This window comes from Haemaphysalis longicornis, unplaced genomic scaffold (assembly GCF_048455015.1).
Source record: "Haemaphysalis longicornis isolate Haplotype H1 unplaced genomic scaffold, Haemaphysalis longicornis Haplotype H1 scaffold_6, whole genome shotgun sequence".
Classification (NCBI taxonomy): domain Eukaryota; kingdom Metazoa; phylum Arthropoda; class Arachnida; order Ixodida; family Ixodidae; genus Haemaphysalis; species Haemaphysalis longicornis.
The window spans coordinates 40,952,026-40,973,656 of NW_027526407.1; the positions used below are offsets into that span (position 1 = coordinate 40,952,026).

Below are 21,631 nucleotides of genomic sequence, written 5' to 3' on the forward strand. Positions count from 1 at the left end.
ACAGTGCCGTTCAAGGCCTACAGAACGCCAAATAGGCTTGGTTAGCTGGTTCTTCTCTTCAACAAATACTTCATTGAGAGGTGCTTGCATTTAAGCAGCAGTATTTAGGCGGCTGATTAAGGTCAGGTCATTCGCCCATGGTTTTATTATGCAAAGCAAAGGGTCAGCTCAGCGCAGTTGCCTAACGCTGAATTTTTTTATAACTAGTTGGGTGCCAACGCCTATAAGAAGAGATTTCTACACACCGCCGGAGGCCATGGCGGCAGACAGCTGGTCTACCCTATTAATTGAGGCGTCAGATATGAACTCGTAGATGTGAACTCGCCCACCACGACAATTCCTACAGAAACGCCACATGGTACCGCCCGTTCCGCACCGCCTAATGTGTTAGTTAACAGCCCTCTAGGACGTCATGAGGGGCGCTCGGCGTTGTTTGCTGACATGCTCAACTACATACACAATTATAATCTTTCCAGCGTTTGCAGGCGCAGTGGGCTGAACCTTCAGGGGTTGATTGCAATTTATCATGCAGCTAAACTCAAGTTAAACACCGTGAACATTTTGGTAATTAGACTCCCTGGGCTGCGGGAGATTTTAAAACCTATCTAGAAAACCTGTTACGTTCGAAGACTTGAAGCAATAAACGTTTAAGGTACAAGTACAAATACTATCTTGTAATAGGGTCTCGTAGTACTCAGCAACTACATAGCTCACTTAGCTCATTTGTCTTGTAAGCGAGGTGGTGTGCGTCAATATATATATATCACGGGGGTGGCAGGTTAGGGCCCCCCCAAAATAAATTAGCCCAAGGCCATGATTTGTTATCAGGTTTACTTGTTCACATAAAAGAACTCAATTTACAGGGCTAATAAAGACCTGTGTTTATCCTTCTGATTGTTTATGGTGCGATACATTTGGGCTTACCCCTTGGAACCCCCGTGTAATTGGCTACCCGCGTAAGAATGACCACCATACCTGAAAATAATGTGTTCCTTTGCCCCGTCGGCTAAACCCATTGCACCTACCAAAGGTGGAAAAATTAGAATGAGCAACTTTGTTAGGAGTATCAGCACGCAACACATGAAGTTGCTTCCGGATAGCGAGTATGCTTCACAGCGAATGCCACGAGGCATTTATAGCGAAGCGACCATTCAACCTGAAAGCGTGCTCGCGAAAAGGTATAGTGCTTAGGGAGACTACAAAGCGCTGTCTTCACAAAAGGCCGTGCCTTTAGATGTACCAAGGACACAATAAGGCCGCAGCTCCCGTGCCCTGTAAATTTTACGCAGGGATGTGTATTAAGCTAATTCTAAACACGCATCTTAGAAACTAGACGCGCGAAATCACTGCACACGTATGGCAATATTCATGATGGAGGGGCGTACTAGAGTGCCTATGAAGCCTGTCACCGCGAGTTCCCAGACGAACCACGCACTTTGCGCGGCTCAAAACTCGCCTCGTTCGTGCTTCCTACTCTATATAAACGAATGGAGGAATATTTAAGTCGGCAGTCCTCCCGCAGAAGCCATTGTCCTGTGGAAGCCGTGATGCCGTAGAAGATAAGCTTGGGAACAAAACATGCGGTTGGAACGTCTCATCCTGTGGCGACTGAAATTTTGAATAAGGTACAATTGCTTCACTCATTCACTTATGATTGCTTGGAACATCGCCTTGCTCGAGTAATGTTTATAGGGTTGTCCCAGAAATGATGAATACTATCGAGAGGAAGATGATAGGAGTAGGGATTCGGGTGCAAATCTTGTATTTTGATGTACAGGAAGAATATCAATTTATATACTGAACTTTCAATGATGAGCAGTGATATTTTCCCAAACATAAATAAATATGTCCCCGGATCTGGAAAGCAGGATTGGGTTTGTTATCAAAGCCCAAAGAGCGTAGGTTAGTGCTTTTAAAGGACACTTAAACTGCACCACCTGCAATACGCTCCGGACCATGATTTTTGTCTTCGGGCAGAAAAAAAAGGTTTATTTTGCGAAACCGTTTAGAGTTAAGATATGAACAGAGGGCATCATAAGCGATGTCCTAAAAACCACTCGTAAAAAATCTTCTTAAACGGTGAGCCTACTTTTATTGGCCATAAATAGAGACCTCAAGCTTCCATACCCTTTTAAAAACCTCTTTGAGGGATATCTGGCACCAGTTCTGTGGAATTTATGCAAGCTCTGCTTCCTGTCAAAGATTTATGATGCAAATAAAAGGAGTGAATTATTATTCGTCTTCTTGGGTAGCTGCGTCCCAGAACCAAACACGATAGGGGTCGCAAATTATATATAAAGGGGGGCACAACCAACTTTTTACTACGGTATTTCACGTCGAAAAATGAGGCCGGATGGCATTACCTAATCAATGATGTGTACTCAGTAAGCCACGTTTCGGAGAAAGTTTACGCAGCCATAATGCAAACATCGGTACAAGGCCACGTTGTGTTTTGCGACTACTTTATATTCATAAACTGCGCTAACTCGACGCGTAGGGTGTGGCCTTCTGGGCACTGCCTTATTTCCAATTCATTACAGCTTCAGCAATCTGAAAGCACGTAGAGTTGTTCTGGAACGTGTTCAAACTTCTAATGCAAACTTCCCAAACAGCTGCTTTACTTTTGCTCTTGATCCCCATTAAACTTCAGAGAAGTTAATAATTAACTACGCCATTACGTTTTACCATTTGATTTGCAAAACAAAGCCGGAATATATGAATAACCTCTTCCTCTTCAGGAATCACTTCAAATAGCTCATATTCACGGCTATAGTTAAAAAAACTCCTAATAGGACAACTTCGATAATCTCAATGACACCCATGGTCAGTAGGGCCAACTCGAATTTACGTGATTAAACTAGGATTTCTATAGTTGTACAACTTTTTGGAAGGCAGATCAGGACTGCGGTACTGACGATAGGGATATATAAGCACGCACAAGTCAGTATCAAGCAGTGTACAAAGCTCTCTGTGTTATCTTGACGCCGTAAATACGAAAGTCTAGCAGTCTAATGAAATACGGCCGCCGTCGAAGCCGAGCTATCCGGGCAAACCATAGCAGCAGGCCAGGACATTCATTGTATGCGGGCTAGCGGGTGACGTGCAATCTTGTAAATATTGCGCAATACAGGAATTAAAACAGCATTTGCCCCAAAACAGCTGTTTATAAAGTATGTAGCTTTTAAATTAATGGTTCAAGTAATGTGCTTTCGTCGTGAATGTAGGAGAATGTGCAACGGATAACCAGATTGTTAGTCCGCCGAGTGAGTGAGTGAGTGCATAACTTTATTGAGCCCGAGACGGGGGTAAGGGCAGAGGTGAGATGGGAGTCCCCTTCATTCTTCCCCCCTCAGACGGCGGCCAGGAGTCCTTGCTCCCTGGCGGCGTCTTCGGCCATCTGGACGGCCCGGAGTTGAACGCCCGGGTGTGAACTGAGCAGCACGGTCTCCCACTGCTCTGAGGAAGTGGTGTGTAGTGCTTGAGGTGTGGTGTTCACTTTAAGGGGGCAGGCCCATAAAATGTGTTCAAGATGGGCCCTTGCTGAACATAATTTAAACTTATTTTCGTATAGACCGGGGTAACAATGACTGTACCTCACCGGGTTCGGAAAAGTGTAGGACTGTAGTAGTCGCTATGCTACTGACTGCCACTTTCCCAAGGTGCGATGAGCTGCGGGATATCTGGCCCTCGCTAATCTGTAATGGTCGATTATCTCCCAATAGGTCACCATGCGGTCCCTACCCCCCGTGCGAAACGATGCCCCAGGTGTTTCTGGGCAGTCTCGGAAGCTCCGACCTCGAGCTGCCTCGTGAGCGTTTTCCTTCCCCGGAAGTGCAGAGTGCGCCGGTGCCCATATAATTTGGACCCCTCGGAGTCTTAATTCTTTTAATCCTCTAAGGATTCTTTGGGCCTCGGGTGAGATCCTTCCCTTTGCGAAGTTTACGATTGCAGATTTGGAATCGCTTATTATGTATTTCGCTCTTGTAGAAGAAAGCGCCAGTGCAATGGCTGCCTCTTCTCCTACCTCCGGAGTGTCCGTGCGGATCGTTGCGGAGGCTATGCAATGGCCCTGCCGATCGACTACTGCCACGGCCATGGCGTTGTGTCCACAGTACTCGGCCGCGTCCACGTAGACCACGTCATCAGATCGTTCGAATCGCTTTTGGAGGGCTTTGGCTCTTTCATTCCAGCGCTGTAGGTTATGCACGGGATGCATATTTCTGGGCAGAGGGGTTGTGTATATACGTGCCCTCTGGTCGCTAAGGATATCCACCCTTTTTCCTTGTTGAGCCGCATAGGTGATTTGAAGCTCTTGTAGGATGTGTCTGCTTGTTGCGGTTTTGGAGAGTCTTTCTAGCTGTGCTATTTTTTGGGCTTCTATAAGCTCGTCTATGGTATTGTGCAGCCCCATCGCTCCAAAGCGTTCATTTGGTGCCGTAATGGGTATACCTAGTGCCTGCTTGTAGGCTCGCTTAATGATGTTATTGATTTTTTTTCTTTCCTCGGCCTTTAGTGCCAAGAAGGGCGTCACGTAGACTATGCGGCTAAGAACAAAAGCCTGCACTAATCTGACGAGGTTACCTTCTTTCATATCATGATGCCGGTTGGCAATTCTGGAGATGAGGCGGACTGTCTGGTGTACACTCGTTTCGAGAGCCTTTGTGGTCTCTGTATTGCAACCATTGGCCTGTATGCGAAGACCAAGGACTCTGGTGCTCTGTACCATGGGAATGGGTCTGCCGTCCGCATATAGCAGGATATTGGCAACATCGCGGTCTCGTTTGCAGCCTCTCCTGATTGGTCTGCAAATAAGCAATTCAGATTTTTGTGGCGAGCAGCAAAGGCCCTTGGGGGTCACATAAGCCACTACCACGTCTATCGCCTGTTGTAGGTTTTCTTGAATTTCTCCGTCACTGCCACCGGCAACCCACAGTGTGACGTCATCAGCATATATGCTGTGGTGCAGTCCTTCTATTTCGTTTAGCTGCTGTGGCAGATTAATCATGGCGACATTAAAGAGAAAGGGAGAGAGAACAGACCCTTGCGGCGTCCCTCTGCTACCAATTTTGATCTCGCCAGATTCCAATCCTCCAATAAGTAGTTGTGCAGTCCGCCCCGAGAGGAAATCTTTGACATAGTCATAGACCTTTTTTCCTACCTCAAGCTGGGCGAGGTTGGAGAGCACTGCATCATGTCGCACATTGTCGAAGGCTTTTGTTAGGTCGACGCCTAGTACTGCCCTGGTATCTAGTCGTGAGCAGCCGTCTGCATCAATATTTTGGTGCTTAAGTCGGAGCATAATGTCCTGAGTTGATAGCTTTTGTCGGAACCCTATCATGGTGTGGGGATACAGATCTTTCTCCTCCATGAATTTGTGGAGCCTATTGAGAATGACGTGTTCTAATTGTTTGCCTACACACGAGGTAAGCGATATAGGTCTTAAGTTTTCGAGGTGGAGTTTCTTGCCTTGTTTAGGAATAAAAACAATCCTAGCTGATTTCCATTGGGGTGGTAAGGTTCCCGAACTGGTGGCGCGTAAAGCCCGCGTTTAGGTGCGATAGACAGTAAAACTCTGAGGGGTTGAACAATTTGCTGAATTGCCACTTTGAATTAGAAACGCAAATCTTCCATTTACGACTTATATGCCTACTTAGTATAGTGGAATCAGTCTTGAAATATTCGAGCATACATAGCTCAAAAAGAATGGTCAAACAGTGACATAAATAAACCATAATTAAAAAATATCATCGTTCGAATAGAAAGAGCTAAGTTTGCATGGTTCTGGAACACAGCGGTTACCGTATGCGTTTTTCTAGGCCTTCTATCAGCACAACTCTATCGGGCAGACGTGCTTGTCAAGCTTCTTCTATGCAGCCTTTATCGTCGGCAATGCGACCTACAATTGCCCTATAAAAATCTTTAAATCGTTGCAAAAATATGTTGGAAGGTTTACATTAGAGCTAGTATGTTACAGAAAAAATATGTAGTGAAAAAATAGGGGGCCTATACTTCAATGTTGACACGCTTTGCGAAATCATAAGCCTTAAACTTCTCTAAGAAATTCCCCGCTAGTGCGTGAGCATTCTGGCTGTGCCCACCACATTACACATACCCTTGCCAGGCTTTCTCACAAGGCCCCTTTACTTTAGTAAGACTTCACAGCAGTGTACGGATGCATTCTTAGAAAGCTAACTTTGCAGATACCCAGTTGTGCGGTAGACTGCCTCAGGACGAGCCCTTTTAAAGTCCGGTTCACTATTATGCGTACCGTTACTCCTAAAATGCAAAATTTTCAGGGCAGCCCAAGCAGTCATATCAAAATATCCTGGAAGAGCTACCTCCTGCAACCATCATATCAATATAACATAGTACAGCTCTCATCCGTAACTGGCAAAATATAAATTGAGCATGCCGATATGATGAGCGAAAAAATTTAGAAAGTATATAATTGTCATATTATCTTTTGCATGGTGACACACCTCATCACACCTATATTAAGGGTATACCATCAGCAATCAATCAATCAATCAATCAAAAAAGGTTTTAGAGTTGTTTACTAAATATTCTCTCTAAACCTTATGGATCTCCAGAATTGCGTTAGAAGTCGGCGTTTTCCTATAGAGTAACTAATATCAGCGTGGTAAGACATGTCTATGGGCAATGTGTGATGATCTATAAAAACATGGAGGTCTTAGGGCCTCTTATTATTACCACCCATAGATTTCATGTAGCCCTTTTCAGCAAAAAGCAGGGAACACAGACGCACATATTTCTCCGAAGGAAGCATACATACAGTTCATTCTTATTCTCAAATATCTCGTTGGTAACGGTGAAACATCGACATCGACAAAATGATCTTACTCAATCTCACGGTAGTTAGCAGAAAATAAACGAAAAGTACACTTGTTCGATCCGGGCCCAACGAACAAAGACATATAAAAACAGAAATCAGAGTGATTGCTCTTTCAGTGACGCCGGAGCCGGTGGAAATTTAGGAAGCCTTTGCGGAGGCTCGCTGCCACGGGTCCGACTAATGATTCCTATAGGCGCCTATGGTTTTGAAAGGTTTGTGACAGGAGAGACGGGTAGACTGGGGATTATTGTGACACCTGGCAGATGTGTTTCTAGGGTGTCGCGTGGGACTGAAGTAGAAACAAGAAGATGTAAACAAAGGTGCCATAATTATTGCGAGGGAGCTTATGACGCATCTTCCCTGCTGCATAAAATTACACCATGAGTGGAACGCACACAGCTTAAAAACACGGCCACGAAGCATAGCTGAAATTTCTGGCTGCGGTGCAGGCTTACAGTTTTGATACACTCGACACTAAAGAGAAAAGGATACAGCGAGGTACAAAGACAAACTCATATTTTTGCTGTTCCCTTGAGTTCGATTGCAGAACGATAATTCCCGAAACAGATTGTGGAGACTTAACATAGATATGCTAGAAATGCGAGCCAACCCTGCAATCACTCGATTCAGTTTGGCGCAAAGAGAACAGCGGTAGAGTGGTGGAGCCTCATTAGGTACCCGTAACAATTTTTTGTAATGATGCAAAGAAATACAGAAATAATATATTCATTCCACGTGCGCAATTCGTGATGAATTAGAAGGTAAAAGTTTGTGATGGTACGTTTGGTTGCTGGACTGACCACATCATGGCCTCCGCTGTCGGTTTTCTTTTATTTCTGTTGGGTTACTCCCGTCGTTTCCAGATGCGTGATGCATTGATTCGGCGGCGAAATGTCGCCGTCACTGTCATTAATAACATGGCGGTCACAGTCGTTCTTTCAGAGCAATGGAGTAAATAAGATTTCGCCGTCTGACAAGTTCACGATATTTAAGATAGCTTGTACGACAAAAATGAAAAAAAAAACGGCATCGGTTAATGAAACGAGTATACCAGTCATGTACCAGTTGAACAACTAAGCAAAGAGAATCAAGGACATCAAAATTCTAATTTCTTTCTGCGTGACGCCAGCATTCAGCGGAAAAGAACTACTTGCGTTTGATGCGGCCGAGAGATAACTTTAGTATTATAAACACTAGTTACATTGGAGCCTTTGCTGGCGGAAAAAGCAACCGTTTTTATACCATTTGTTTATCGTCGACTTTGACTTTCATAAACTGTTGACGCAGGGAAATACAAATGCCGTGTATGGTGAATAAATGAACTGCGCGTATTAAGTGCGGCTCCCTTTTCGTTTTTTGCAGAGCATTAGAGACACAGACTTGTCCTAACAACCGGACCGTCGTCTTCTGAGTGAGTATCCCTGCCTTATTATGCAACGCATTAAACCGCGATAACTCTGCACGATATCATATACCACTCAGTTTGGCATGCCGCATTTGTGGGTTGCACACGTTCAGCGGTGGTATGGTGGACGCTAGTTACAACTAGGGCGCTGGTGCTATTCGAGATCAAGGCGGTTCCTTTTCTAATGCAGGCTGTGACCAAGAACCTTCATGTGTGTATGAAATTCCGCGAAATTTCAAGAGTCACGGCGAATCTCATTAGTCATTCCGTTTCCACTACGGCATACCCTAACACTGCAGGTGTACATTCGCCGCGTCGAATACAAATTTTCCCCTGTGTCGCTCCCATAACCGCTCATGAAACAGACGCGAAAGCGTATGGGAGCGAACTCTCCGCTGTCTATGAGCTATGCGCAAGGAGATAATATATTCCTTAGGTATAAGACTACAAAAACGTTTAGTCGTGCGAGTAAAAAGATTCTCGGTAATATTTGTATATTATTTAGCGAAGCGTAGATGATAAATAACCCCGGGAGAGCACGGAGCTTTCAGATAGGTGGCGAGGCATTGGAAGTCATAAGTGAATATATCTGTCTACTTAGGCCAAGTTGTCACCCGGGATCCCAAGCATGAGGCAGAGGTAATTAGAAGGACAAGAAGGGGGTGGAGTTCATTCTGCAGGCATCCTCAGATAATGAATGACAGCCTACCATTGGCCCTGAAGATGAAAGTGTATTACGGCTGTCTCACCGGTACTCACCTACGGGGCAGAATTTTGCAAGCTCAGTAAGAGGGCTCAACTTAAATTGAGAACGACTCAGCGAACAATTCAACGGAAGAGGATAGGTGTAACATTAAGGGACAAGAAGAGAGCGGAGTAGGACAGGGAATAAACGCGTGTTAAGGACATACTAGAAGAACTTGAGAATAAGAAATGGTAGGAAATGCGAAGGGGAGACAACCGTCGGTCATTAAGGGTTACAAAGTGGATCCCTAGAGAAGGCAAGCGTTGCAGGGGGCGGCAGAAAGTTAGATAGGCCGATGAGATAAAGACGTTTGCAGAGATAAATTTGTCGCAGTGAGAACAGGACAGGGATATTTGGAGATTAACGGGTGAGGCATTCACCCTGTAGTGGGAGTATACAGGCTGGTGGTGGTGGTGGTGATGATGATGATGATGATGATGATGAGTATATTATTAGTGATCCATGTCATTTTCATGCCGGAAAAAAAAAACTCCCGAAGCCCCACTTGGCGTTCAAGGTACAAGGCGTTCTATAGCACGAGGCATTGGAAAACCAAGATAGAAACACAGACAGAGGTAGTAAAACTTGTTTATTCAGCAGAACCTTGATGGCGTGGTGCGTCCCTCAAAGGCTGGAGGTGGTTAGCAGCGCCTCCCACCGCTCGGGCGAAGGGGGATGGGAAGGAGGTGGCAGGGTTCTTGGTGAATTCAAAGATATTGTGCCTGAGTATTCCTGACCACGTACAGAACTTGCATTGGGCTTCTTATTGCTTTGGTAACAGTTGTGTTCGCTATTTTGGCGCGGTGACCACCAAAGTCGCACGGGGTTTAATACATCATTTGGACGCCATCATTTAGCTATGCACCTTCACTAATTAATAAATAATTGGCTAAATTTCAAAGATCAGAACCAGATTTAGACCTCAACACTACACGCCTTGTCATTTTACGGTATATTCAAGTGTATTAGTCATCAATAGCCCCAATTGAACAGATCACGAAAGTGAAATAAAAGTGTGTGCGTGTTGATACGTGTTCTTCGTAGGGATGACCGCCGTCAACGCTCAAGAGAAAATAAATCTGCTCTAGCTTTTTAAGTAAATTTTATGACACATGTCGCCTGCTAAAAAGCTTCACTGGTAATAAGCTTTCACTGAGGCAACGGTTGTCTTTTTAGCTGCACAGCTAAACCAATGGCTCTTACTGCGGTGTCCCTGGTATCCCACGTGTTTCAGCGCACGCAATTCGCTAGTGTCACATCTAGTGCCCTGGAGCTAAAAAAACCGTTATATAAATGAAGCCAAACTCAGCATAATAATCCGGTTTAGCCAAAAGTAATTGCTATGAGAAGGGAAACCGAACAGCTTACTCTCCTTCATAAGGCAAGCCCAGCCGGCCGGCACCTCGACACCATGGCAGATGGGAGGCCCCTTTGAGCTCCCCCGCGTAGCCCTGCGCGTGCCAAGGTGTTTCCTGCAAATGAAGCACGTTTCGCTCGACTGATGACGTACATTAATGACCACCTTTCGGTAACAAAAGATGGTCACAAATTGTTATAACGGGACATAGAGCCCCTTCGCCTTTAAATACCGGGTCGAAGTTTAATTTCCGGTAAAGTACATTCATGGGAAAATGAAACGACAATACGAAAATTGAAACGGAACAGGCAAAATCAAGTAATCATAATAGTGGAGATAAAATGATGGCTTGCGAGTGGTATGTATAGAAAAACACGTTTTTAATATTTGCTTCTGTAATAAAGCCATCGCACAATATCCCGTGCACAGAAAGAAATCGCACTATTTGTGTGTTCTGGTTCGTATTGTTGGGTTCTCGTTTCATTTGTCCATGAGTGGGACTAACTTCCAAAAAATCGGTATCCACATCCCATCAACTGCAATATGTTTTGCTCTGTGTTTGATGCCGAAGTACTGTATTTCATCATATTTGCTGCCTTAAGTTCCTTGGACAATGACATAACACAGAAAACATTCTCGTGGCAATTTTATATTCAGCAATGTTACTGCATAACTCAGATTATAGCATAACCACGTACCCATTCGTGAACTTTATATTTCCATTTTTGTCGCCGCACTTTCAAGCTTTCGCTCGGTGAAACCTTGTGTCTTTTTGGGAGAGGACATTCTTGAGAAACTAGCTCAACAGAGTGCAGTTAAGTTTTGGTTAATTTGAAGAACTAAAATTGAAGAAAAAATGATCGAAGAAGCAACCAGCGGAGAATATTTTTGAGATGTGATGAAACTTTCACTACGAAAAATAATCAAGTGCGCCGCCAATATCTCGTCTGTTCACAATGAGGTTCCCTCCTCACGCACACATCTCTGAGCTTCCCCGCACGTGCCTTGAGGACTGCTCGTTTACCAAAATGTTCGCACACCTCCATTACCTTCGTTTCGAAATTCTTGATCGGTGGCTGCGCTACGAAAATATCCCCAGGCACCGTTCGGTAATAGGACGGGGAGGCTTTCTATTTTCCGCGTATAAGATATGCCACAGGACTTAGAAATGAGGTCAAATGGGTGAGAAATAGCTCCGGAGCAGGAAAGAAAGAGAACGGGGAGTTAGGGCCAAAGGAAACAGCAGGAGTTAGGGCTACGGAAATTCCCGTGCGTAGGGGTTTCACGGCCTCCTCCCTTCCTGCTTGCGGCGGGACCTGTCACTTCAAGTCGCACTGGTGGTGCCTGCGTGGGAAGATGAACATGATTTAAGTAGTTTCCTTGCCGACACAGCCTAATCTTAGAAGCACACGCACGAGAACGAGGGACAGGAACTTCCCTTCGCTGCAGTCGTGTTTGTGTAAGCGAAAAAAAGAACAATTACAAATTTTCCCGAGGTTTCACGCAAAGCGTCGCTTTGTAGAAACGCTTCGAAATTGGCTTTTGCTGCCTGTTTTTGAAGGTGGAAGGGTTTTCAGAACTTTCAGCGCGCCGCCCTGGAATTGCGGTACTAATACACACACACACACACACACACACACACACACACACACACACACACACACACACACAAACACACACACACACACACACACACACACACACACACACACACACACACACACACACACACACACACACACACACACACACACACACACACACACACACACACACACACACACACACACACACACACTATATGTATATATATTGAGAGGCTTTAGGAATCGCCAGGCAGCAGACCAGACTTTATTCGTGCGGTCACAGCGCTAGGAAGACCCAGCAAAAAAGGCGATGTCGATGACACTGTCGCCGCCTAGATGAAGACGATGCGATAATGATAGGGTGCACGACTAGAAGAGGGCGATTGTCCACATGCTGAAACATAGCCGGTACCGCTTCTCACAATATATAAGAAGCAATAAAACCTGGAAGATGGTAGAGCACACAAGGAAAGAAAACTTCGAACAAGGTAGCGATTGTTGCCAACATTTATGCAAACAGACTTGTCTTTGTCAGGGCCCTGATGAAGGCCGGTCTCTTTGCTGAAACGTTGGCAGTAATCGCTATCTTGTTCGAGCAGCCGCGGGCAGCCGGCAGTAATCGCTATCTTGTTCGAGCAGCTGCGGGCAGCCGGCCGCTGTCGGTGCCCGCGTCCGATTCACCGGGTCGTGAGCGGGGGGGGTGAAGACCCCGATGGACGGGGATGATGATTTTGCTCAAACGTGTTTAGAGCTTACCCCTCGGACGTCGGGGCTATCGTCGTCGTCGTCTGTTTATCGGCGCTTGTTTTTGTCCCTGCGATTCCTTCGCACATGACTACATATATATATATATATAAAAAAGGGCAGGCAGTCCAAAAAGTCATTGTAAGCAAAGGGGAAAATGTGGTAGGTTCTTTTATATCATTAAAACAGATGCCGCTGTTTAAAAGCAAGATGGACGAAAGTGGAAAAATGCATGCCCACCGGGTGGGATCCGAACGCACGATCCAGAATACGCGTCTGGTGCGATGGCCACTACGCTAGCGCCGGGACGTTGCTCCCCTCCACTTTATCGGGTACTTTTTTACGGTAATTGATTCCTGTGCTTGGGGGTGGTAGTCAGCGCCACTCCGACTACTCGGGGAGAAGGGGACCTTCTTATTAACCCCCGGCCCGTGACTCGAGCGTCTACGACATGTCCAGGGCGGTCGACACGCGTTGAACCCTCTTAAGCTACCTACGGCGCCAAGACTGTTAAAACAGAGACCCCCACTCTGCAGGTAGGGAATCACAGTGGGAAATGATGGACTACTTGAATTACGACAGAAAGGAGGGTAGGCAGTCAAGAAAGCCAAGTAAAGCAAAAGGGGAAATGTGGTAGGTTATTTTATTATCGTTGAAACCGATACAGTTTTTTGAAAGACACGTATTCTGGAGGTCGTGGGTTGGGATCCCACCCGGAGGGCATGGTTTGCTGCCCTTCCTTTGTTTCTTTAAAAAATGATGCTTTTCTTGCTTTTTTCTAGGGTGCAAGGTGGTTAAGTATAGACAATGAAAGTTTTAAAGCAAAGCTTTTTACCTCTACCCCCCAAGGGTTATTTCGCGACCGCTGGTGTCGACAGAAAACTCCGCGAACAAATAAAAGAATTTACTGGCACTGACAGGAATCTAACCTTCTAGCTATCTTACCGATTTAGCTACGAGCCTTTTCTTTTCTTTAATGCCGGTCTTCGACACAACACGGAAACACAAAACAAACTTATTTACATGAGCAACTCGAGCGACAAGCCACCAACCTTTGAAGGCCGATGTCTCTCTAAAAGTCCCTAAGCGTAGTCAATGGTTTTATCCTTGACAACCACTCAGAAGCGCATGCCTTGCGCTTCTGCAGTTCTACGTACTGAGATATGGACTCACGAAAACATTGCCGCGTAGGGCGGGCGTCCACATCCCCGTGGAGACAGGCCATGCGCGAGCGCCATATGCTATGCAAGGCCACCAACAAAACGAAGTCCAAGGGTTCCCCCTGCTCGTTTTCTACCGCTAGAAAGAGTATACCATGGGGGCTAAGCGGGAAATCTTTTTGAGGGGTCCTCTGGAGGACACTCCACAAAAATACCGCAGCCTAACAATGCAGAAAAACGTGCTCTGTCGTTTCTGGCTGTTTACAAATTGAGCACTGAGTTCCCCATGGCACAAATATCCCTCTATCCTGCATCCAGGTTCCAACAGACAAAGTGCCTGCGTGTAATTAGGAGAAAAAGGTTCTCACTCCAGCGTGAACCTCCATCGCGGAGACGGGGAAGACAGGGTGTGGACTCACCAAGCACATGTACGGGTTTACCTCCTGCATTCTCGGTGAATGCCACGTGATAGCGTCACGCCAGCTCTCGCGCCGCTGCGTTTTCCGTCCACGGCACGTCTTGCGGCCCTGTTCACGCCTTCCTTGCACGTGTTCTAGGAGTTATAAGAATTAAAGCAAGCTCACACCAACGTATGGCATCTAACTTCTAGTACGCCAATGTGCTGAAGCCTGTGGCCTCCAGTGTTCTCTTAAAAATCACAGCTCCCTGTCGTCCGCCCTCACGCCAAACGACACATCAAGGAAAACATTCAAATACTCTTCGATGGCCAAGCCACCACTCCAAGCCCCAGCATAAAGATCCGGGCCTACATCTCTAGACCAACACCAAGAGTGATGTATCCTTGCGGCGCCTCAGACACCGCATCAATCAAATCATGCACATGATCGTACGAGTTGTAACCAAGAAGCGAGACCTCAAGGAATCTGACACCTTTCGATTAGTTCAAGCTTTTGTCCTCTTGAGAACCACTTACGTCAACCCCCTGTCTTCTCGGCAAGGAGGACATAAAGCTGCTTTATATAACCATTAGAAAGGTGGTTGAGCAGGCCACTGGTCTTCCCATGAGCGCGTCCACAGAGAAACTGCTCAGCACAGGGATTAACAACACGGTGGAAGAGCTGATAGAGGCCCATCTTTCTAACCAGAAGCTCCGAATGAACAGAACTGCGGCGGGTCCCCGCATCCTTCACCAGATTGGCTGGCAAGCTCAGAATATCACCGTCTTGATGTACTCCCGGAGTCTTGGTGAGAACTAAAGATGCTCCCTTTGCTCCGAAATATGAACCCTTCACACGACAAGGGTCCCCGATAAGCACGAGCTCAAGCGCGCAACACAACCCTCGGTGGGGATCATGTAGTTATCTACATAGACGCCTCCCAACATCGACGGCAGCAGTACGCCATCATCGTGGCTACTTCCAGAAGCCACCTTCTTGCGTGTGCCTCACTCAAAACCCAAGACATGATGGCAGCAGAAGAGGCAGCCATCGCCTTGACAAGCCTACCGGAATTAGAAGTCGGGTTGTGTGTCCCGACCTGCACTGCGTGTGCTACAAGACCACTCCGCAAACGATTCCATTCAGCTCATCTGGACACCCGCACACGCTTGCATGGAGGGCAACGAATACGACCACCAACAACTCTGCGCTTTTACCCTCGTGCTATGGAGCTTCACGAGGACAGTCAACCGTTTGTCTCGTTCAGAGACATAACCCAGCATTATCGCCTTCAGAGAGAGACCCTACCTTCGCCTTACCCTGACAAACTATCCGACGGCTCATAGAATCCGGCTCCTTCACACACACGACGCGTCTTCACTTAATGCGCCCTAATCGCTACGACGCTGAATGTAAATTTTGCTCAGAAGTAGGAAAACTCCGCCACATAATCGGACTGTGCGACTTTAGCCCTGAAAACCTTCCTCTCTTTCCGTCAGCTACCTAACAAGAGCAGTGGGAGATGCTGCTGTCTAGCCCCTGTCTGCCTACCCAGCTTCAGCTGGTGGGTAGAGCAAAGGCGGCGCGGACTGTATATGGGCTCCAGTGAAGGAGGAACCATTCTCCTAGGCCGAACTATCGGCACTTCAGAAATCTGAGTAAAAGCATTTCCTCCTCTTCTTCAAGCTCCTCCTCCTCGATCTCTGCCGCCCATTTCGTCGCCTGCATCCGCGGTGGCAGAGACGGAGAAGTGAGATCGTCTAACACCGATATTGAGCTTCCTTTAATTTTATAAAAAAAAAAACAGTCTCCGCGCATGTGCTACAGCAATGCAACTCAACTAATCGCCGTTCATGATTTAACCTTACCAAGAATATCTGTTCGAAGTAATGAAGGCAGTGGTTAAGTGTATTTCACTTCTCTCTGGTTTTACTATTTGTAGAACGACGTAAGTTAATTTAAGTAACGTCGCATGGGTAATCGCTAAGGGCGCCGTTTACAGCTTTGCTTTCCAACCGCATTCACCGGGTGCTTTGGACGAATTTTTTTTCTTAAGGTTGCAAGTATTTTACAGTGCATGTATTTCTGTGTTGATTCTGTAGCAAAATCAGGAATTGTAAGCTTTTTGCTCTTCGTCCGCGCCATGCTTTGTTGTCTGACACTGCCGACCTACCCCCCTCTCCAACAAAATGCATTACTGTTCCAGAGCCATGAAGAGATGAGCTGAAATCTTATGCCTACTTTTTAGAATGAGCCGTGCGATGAACGGTAATTAAGAAAAGGGTCATGCGCAAACCCTGCTCAGCCAATATTGTCTTCGGCACTTTTTATTTCGCCGGGCACACTTACTTAACTTTCCCTTGTCATTCATTCCAACAACGCTACCTTGGGTACTTTATGCATTAACGTTGACTTACTTCGCTCTTAGTAATTACAGTGTTATCTTCTTTTCACGGACGCCTTTTGGGTGCCGCTGTTTTGAAACTAGACACGTTCGCAGCAACGAAACAAATGGAGCGAAATTTGAAACCTGGAGCAGCGGGCTTTTTTCACGACGTCAAGCCGATCTTCCAGCGTGATCAGTCAGCAAGGCGACTCTTAATTGATAGGACCTGCCTAATTTGCATGCGGGGCACGAGCCGCCGAGAAACTAGAGGGGGATTTCAAGCCCGAGACTCCCTGCCACTTATTTCTAATTGATCGCTTCTGGCGGAAAATTTTCGCATAATAGCGTCGTTAGAACCATGATCCGTGGAGCTTTACTGAAGGGCTTTAAAAGAACCTGGCCGTGTGCATGTTCTTTTTCTTTTTATGGGCCCAGAAGGCAGTTCAGATTACTCGCCGGCCGTGGCTGCCTGCAAGTGTGAAGGATCGTTTCGGGCTTACAATAATGATCACAATTAGGCTTTCTTCGATTCGCGTGCGCCATGCGTTCGACGCCTCGAATTCGAAACTACTGTTTGAAACTTCATACACCGCCAATTTCGTTTCACCAAAAGTGCATGTTGAAGCCCGCACAGTTATCGACCACACTCAGCTTAGAAGCTGCGCGCTGATGACCTAGCGGAAGCTGGGCATTGAATTGAGGCACTGACCTTTAAAGATTTTTATAGTCCCCTTTAATATCTTCAGTTTTTATGCCACCACTGTAAATGGCCTCGCTGTTTACGTGACGAATTTTCCTCCAACGCAGAAGTTTCGACCACTTTGTAATGAAGGAAAAGATACGGGCGGGGGAGCATTCGGCCGGCACTCACAAGGAATGATGAGTAGGCCGCTTCTATCACCAAAGCTGGTAGTACGGAAGCAATACGTACTTCCCGTGATGAACCATACGAAAGAAGCATGGTGCCTTGCTAAAGTGCAAAGAAAATTTGAGTAAACTCAAAAAGCCCTGATACGAATGGTATTAGCAGGGACGCTTAAGGAGAGGTAACGAGTGTCATGCACAAGAGAAGAAACTCGGGTTACAGATGTCATAGTACAAATTAGGAAAAAATTAAGATTCAGCCAGCCATGTATGCAACGTAATATAAACCGGTTGACCACCAGGGTAGCAGAGTGGCTTCCGAGAGAAGTTGCCCGGAAGGTTGCAATCACTCTAACTGGATGAAGAGCTGAATTACAAAGATTCAAGATTTTAGAATCGGCTCATGCAGGGCAGGACAGGGGTGGTTCGATGTATGTGTAAGATGCCTCCTTTCTTCAGTGTACTTAAGTTTCCTGAGCGTGGTAATGACTATGGCGATGGTGATGACATCACACCGAGCCCAAGAGAAAACAAGCACAAAACAAAAATTGTGAGGCTAGCGCCAGTGCTGTCAATTCGTCGCATCTTGCTGTTTGCGTTCTTTTCGCTTGGTATGGTGTCTGCCTTATACCATTTCCTTTCCTTCTGAAGGGGATTCGCTAACAAACTGGAGGCCGGCACCCACAATATTCCGTTTTTCAGCGGTTTGCGCAGATGCTGACGTCATTGACGGCAAAGGCTGTTGCCGCTATGTTATATATTGCCCGGAAAGGAAGGAAGGCAGACAACTCCGCGAACGGAGCAGCGTGTGTCAGGATGAGCATCTATCTAAAAGGCAATATCTCTCCCGCCGGATGGACACTCCGTGTACATAGATCACTGCCAAAATGATCCAGTTGCTCGAAAAAGGATGGCATCTTTTTCGCCGTTATTTCCCGTCCCATGGACAGAGCACGTCCCATGGACGTGCTCTGCTTGTTTGACTTTCTTATGAAGCGCGCAGTGGCGTATACGGACGCTACTTTTGGTTCCTAATAAACCTGGACTGTCTTTATCTTCCAATGTAAAAAGAGCACATGACGTAAGGTATCTGGTCCGCCTCTTTCTGCAAATATGCTCTGAGAGGCGTGTGTAATCATGATGCTGGTATCGCTATCGAAAGGGGAACGGAGTTCATTAAGAGTTCCTCGCTCCTTTTAGAGGTCAGTTAGAGGACTACCCTACTTCAGAAAGCTAAATATCTTCCTTTGAGCTTCCACAAAACCCTTTAAAGTTGTAAAGAGATATCGTTTACCAGTTTAACTTTTTGGTTTCTTTCACTAGTTTTGCCCAAGAAAACTGTGACCTTTAAAGGGGTTCTAGTGTTTCAGAGCGAGAAAACCCTCCTACATAGGTTGTGTTTCCGCTTCAACTTATTTATTTTTACCGAGAAAGTATCGCATTTGAACCATTAAAATAGAGCGATGTGGAGCGCGACGAGCCCTACTTTCTTCACTAGGGCCTTACGCCCGACGACTGTCCTTATCACCTTTCAGCACAAGTGCAGCAGCTGAACCCGCGAGATATTGTGGCTGAGCGAAAACGTTCCAACCGACGCACACAAAACCTATTGAGCCATGTCGGAAGAGGAAGCCAGGCGGGAGCGTTCGCGTATTGGAGAAACAGAAGGACCGTAACAACTCGGCCACGACCAGTGATGTCGCAGCTGCGTGACACAGCACCCGCTCAGGCTGCTCGTTGTCGCTCGTTGGGAACCCAGCGATGGATGGACACTGGTGAAAATAGACACTTGTGCCTCCCTTCTCCCGCCCCTTTGCCCCCTCACCCCAATGACTTAAGGGTGTCTACAGAAAGAGGCCCCCTGACGTGCGCCACCCTCTTTGGGATAACCCGTTTCTAACGCCAGTAAGTGTAGTTCGACCGCACCTGCGGGTTTCACGAGGACTATTTTGAGTCAATAGATTATTTGGTGTGCCGCGGAAAGTGAACGCGAACCAGTATCAAAACAAAAAAGGTACAACCTGACAGACGTCGGAGGAAACAAATTCGAAAACACAACAAGGCAAAGAAATTGAGCACGTTTTCACGTCTAGACGCTTCTGCTAGTTTCCTAAAATAACAGCCAGAACCCACAGGTTGACTTATACAGAAACCACGAAATCACTCGGAGAAGACACGGAACTATGCCATACCAGCCCTAACCTCCGTTCCTAGCAAACTTGAGGCAATAAATGCGCCATATTCATCTTCGAGCTTCAGTAGAAAAACCAACCGGAAGCAACAAGGTAAGCACCAAAACGCAACCATGTGCAAGAACAATGGAATTGAGCGAAGAGCAAGCAAGCACAAAGCGCACCCGGAACTCCCCTGTGACAACTTCCAAACGAGGAAAAATGATCATTTCCGTCGGCTACCGAAGCGACAAGCAAGCGGTCGTGGGTGCAGTCCGAAGCCATCCCACTGCCTGTTCTGGTCGAACGCATTTCCGGCAGTATAAGCCACCCACGTCTTGGCTGTGCAGCCATCTTTCGGTTACGCTTCAACGGCGGGTACGAACTCTTCGACCAGGAGTAATGAGGTGCAGCTTGGTTGCAGCGAGAAAAGAGACATTACGGCATTGTATTTTTTTCTGTACCGACTTCCCTCGAAGGCGAACATTTCGTTAACTTTGTTCGTGTACCTTCTCGTTTGTTACAACGTCGTCATTCCTAACTATTATGGTTTCTTGTCCTCGATCAAAGCGAGAAGGCGGTTTCTAGTCTTGATCGGTACGAGGCCGAACTGGCTCAAACTCTGAGTGCGGGGCCATCATTTTACACACGTCTGTCTCTGTCCTTTCTAATAGAAGCCTACCGCTAGACAGCTTTCGCATTTTGCTGCAGCAAGCCACATGGCTGCTCCCCAGAGTGGCCGAAGTGTTAAATTCTCGGTTAAGGATAACCTCCAAAAAAGAATTGTTTTAAAAGCGTTGAAAGAAAAAAACACAGTCCCAGAAGAACTAGAAATATATTATCTTGGAAGTTGTCATTCATCAAGCTCTTGGTTTCGCTGGGTCCCTAAAATATCACGCCCAAATTTAAGCTGGCGACAAATTCCCTACGCACTTCTCTTTTTCATTTAAAGCATTGCGGCAGCCCAGTTACACATTACCATATAGTTTGGGCATGCCAGTCAAACCCAGAACTTGATCCAATCCCTAACCCAACTCACAAGCAGCGGGAGAGTTCAGACCTGAGTAAGCAGCTTTGGCTCGCCAAAAGACCGAAGACGAGCTGCAACGCATTCCTGAACTGAGGACCTTACCCACTAACCAGGTTTACTTCACTGTTAAATAAAGTTTTGCTTCTGCATCTCCTCGTTTAAAAATATATTTCGCGTCAATTGACCTTAGCCCTTTCACATATCTTACATGCTTCCTTTGACGCATATGGCCCCTTATATGCGTTAACTTTTTGCAAAACGTCAGCTCTGTTAAGCTTTAATCTCGACCGTTGCTCCTTTTCACGGTTCAAAATAGCCGGGTTCCATGAATGATATTATGCGAAGCCTAAACCTGAATCGCCAGCTGCACATCTCGATTACAAGGTTTCCTGAAAGCATTCTTTTATGTTGAGACAAATGGTTGTAGAGGTTGTGTTCTTTTGAAAAAAGAAAACAAAATTATAATCTTTCATGTTTAAAAAGACGAGTCTCCAACCAAAGAGTCCTGAGCCAGAAATCTCAAAGCTCGAGGCTGTTATGGCGCCAAACTAGCTGTGTTACTTTAGTGCACTTAAAAGTCTTGAGTTTTGAGCTTTTCCGCTAAGTCAACAAGGCTTCCGTACAGAAGGCAACATGCTTCCTGTTTAATAATGCTCATATTTAGGCGGTTTATAAATTTATTTACATTTATATTTAGGCGGTTTATATTTAACTATGAGTCTACTACCTGACGGGACGAGATTTCGTCAAACCTTATATTTCAATAAAAGAATTTCCAATCAGTGTTCAGAAAGCAGTCGTCAGGATTACCTGACAATGCGAGGTACCGCCAAGACATGTTAACTTTACATAAAATTGACTCATCGCTGACACCAGAGGCGCAACCAATGGGGGCGCAAAGGGGTCAAGATACCCTGGAGAATTTTCTGGCT

General features: G+C 46.1%; 1 protein-coding gene across 2 annotated transcripts in view; it reads left to right on the top strand.

Annotated features, from left to right (window-relative positions):
- The window catches only part of LOC144142503 (xibalbin-1-like), a 134,240-nt gene that overhangs the window by 71,537 nt on the left and 41,072 nt on the right, over positions 1-21,631 (top strand). Inside the window, exon 2 of one of the 2 annotated variants that reach the window (XM_077674059.1) lies at positions 8,216-8,264. The exons of the other annotated variant lie outside the window; for it this stretch is intronic. The gene's annotated coding sequence lies outside the window, so the exon portion shown is untranslated. The remainder of the gene's footprint in view (positions 1-8,215; positions 8,265-21,631) is intronic. 2 annotated transcript variants of the gene reach the window in all.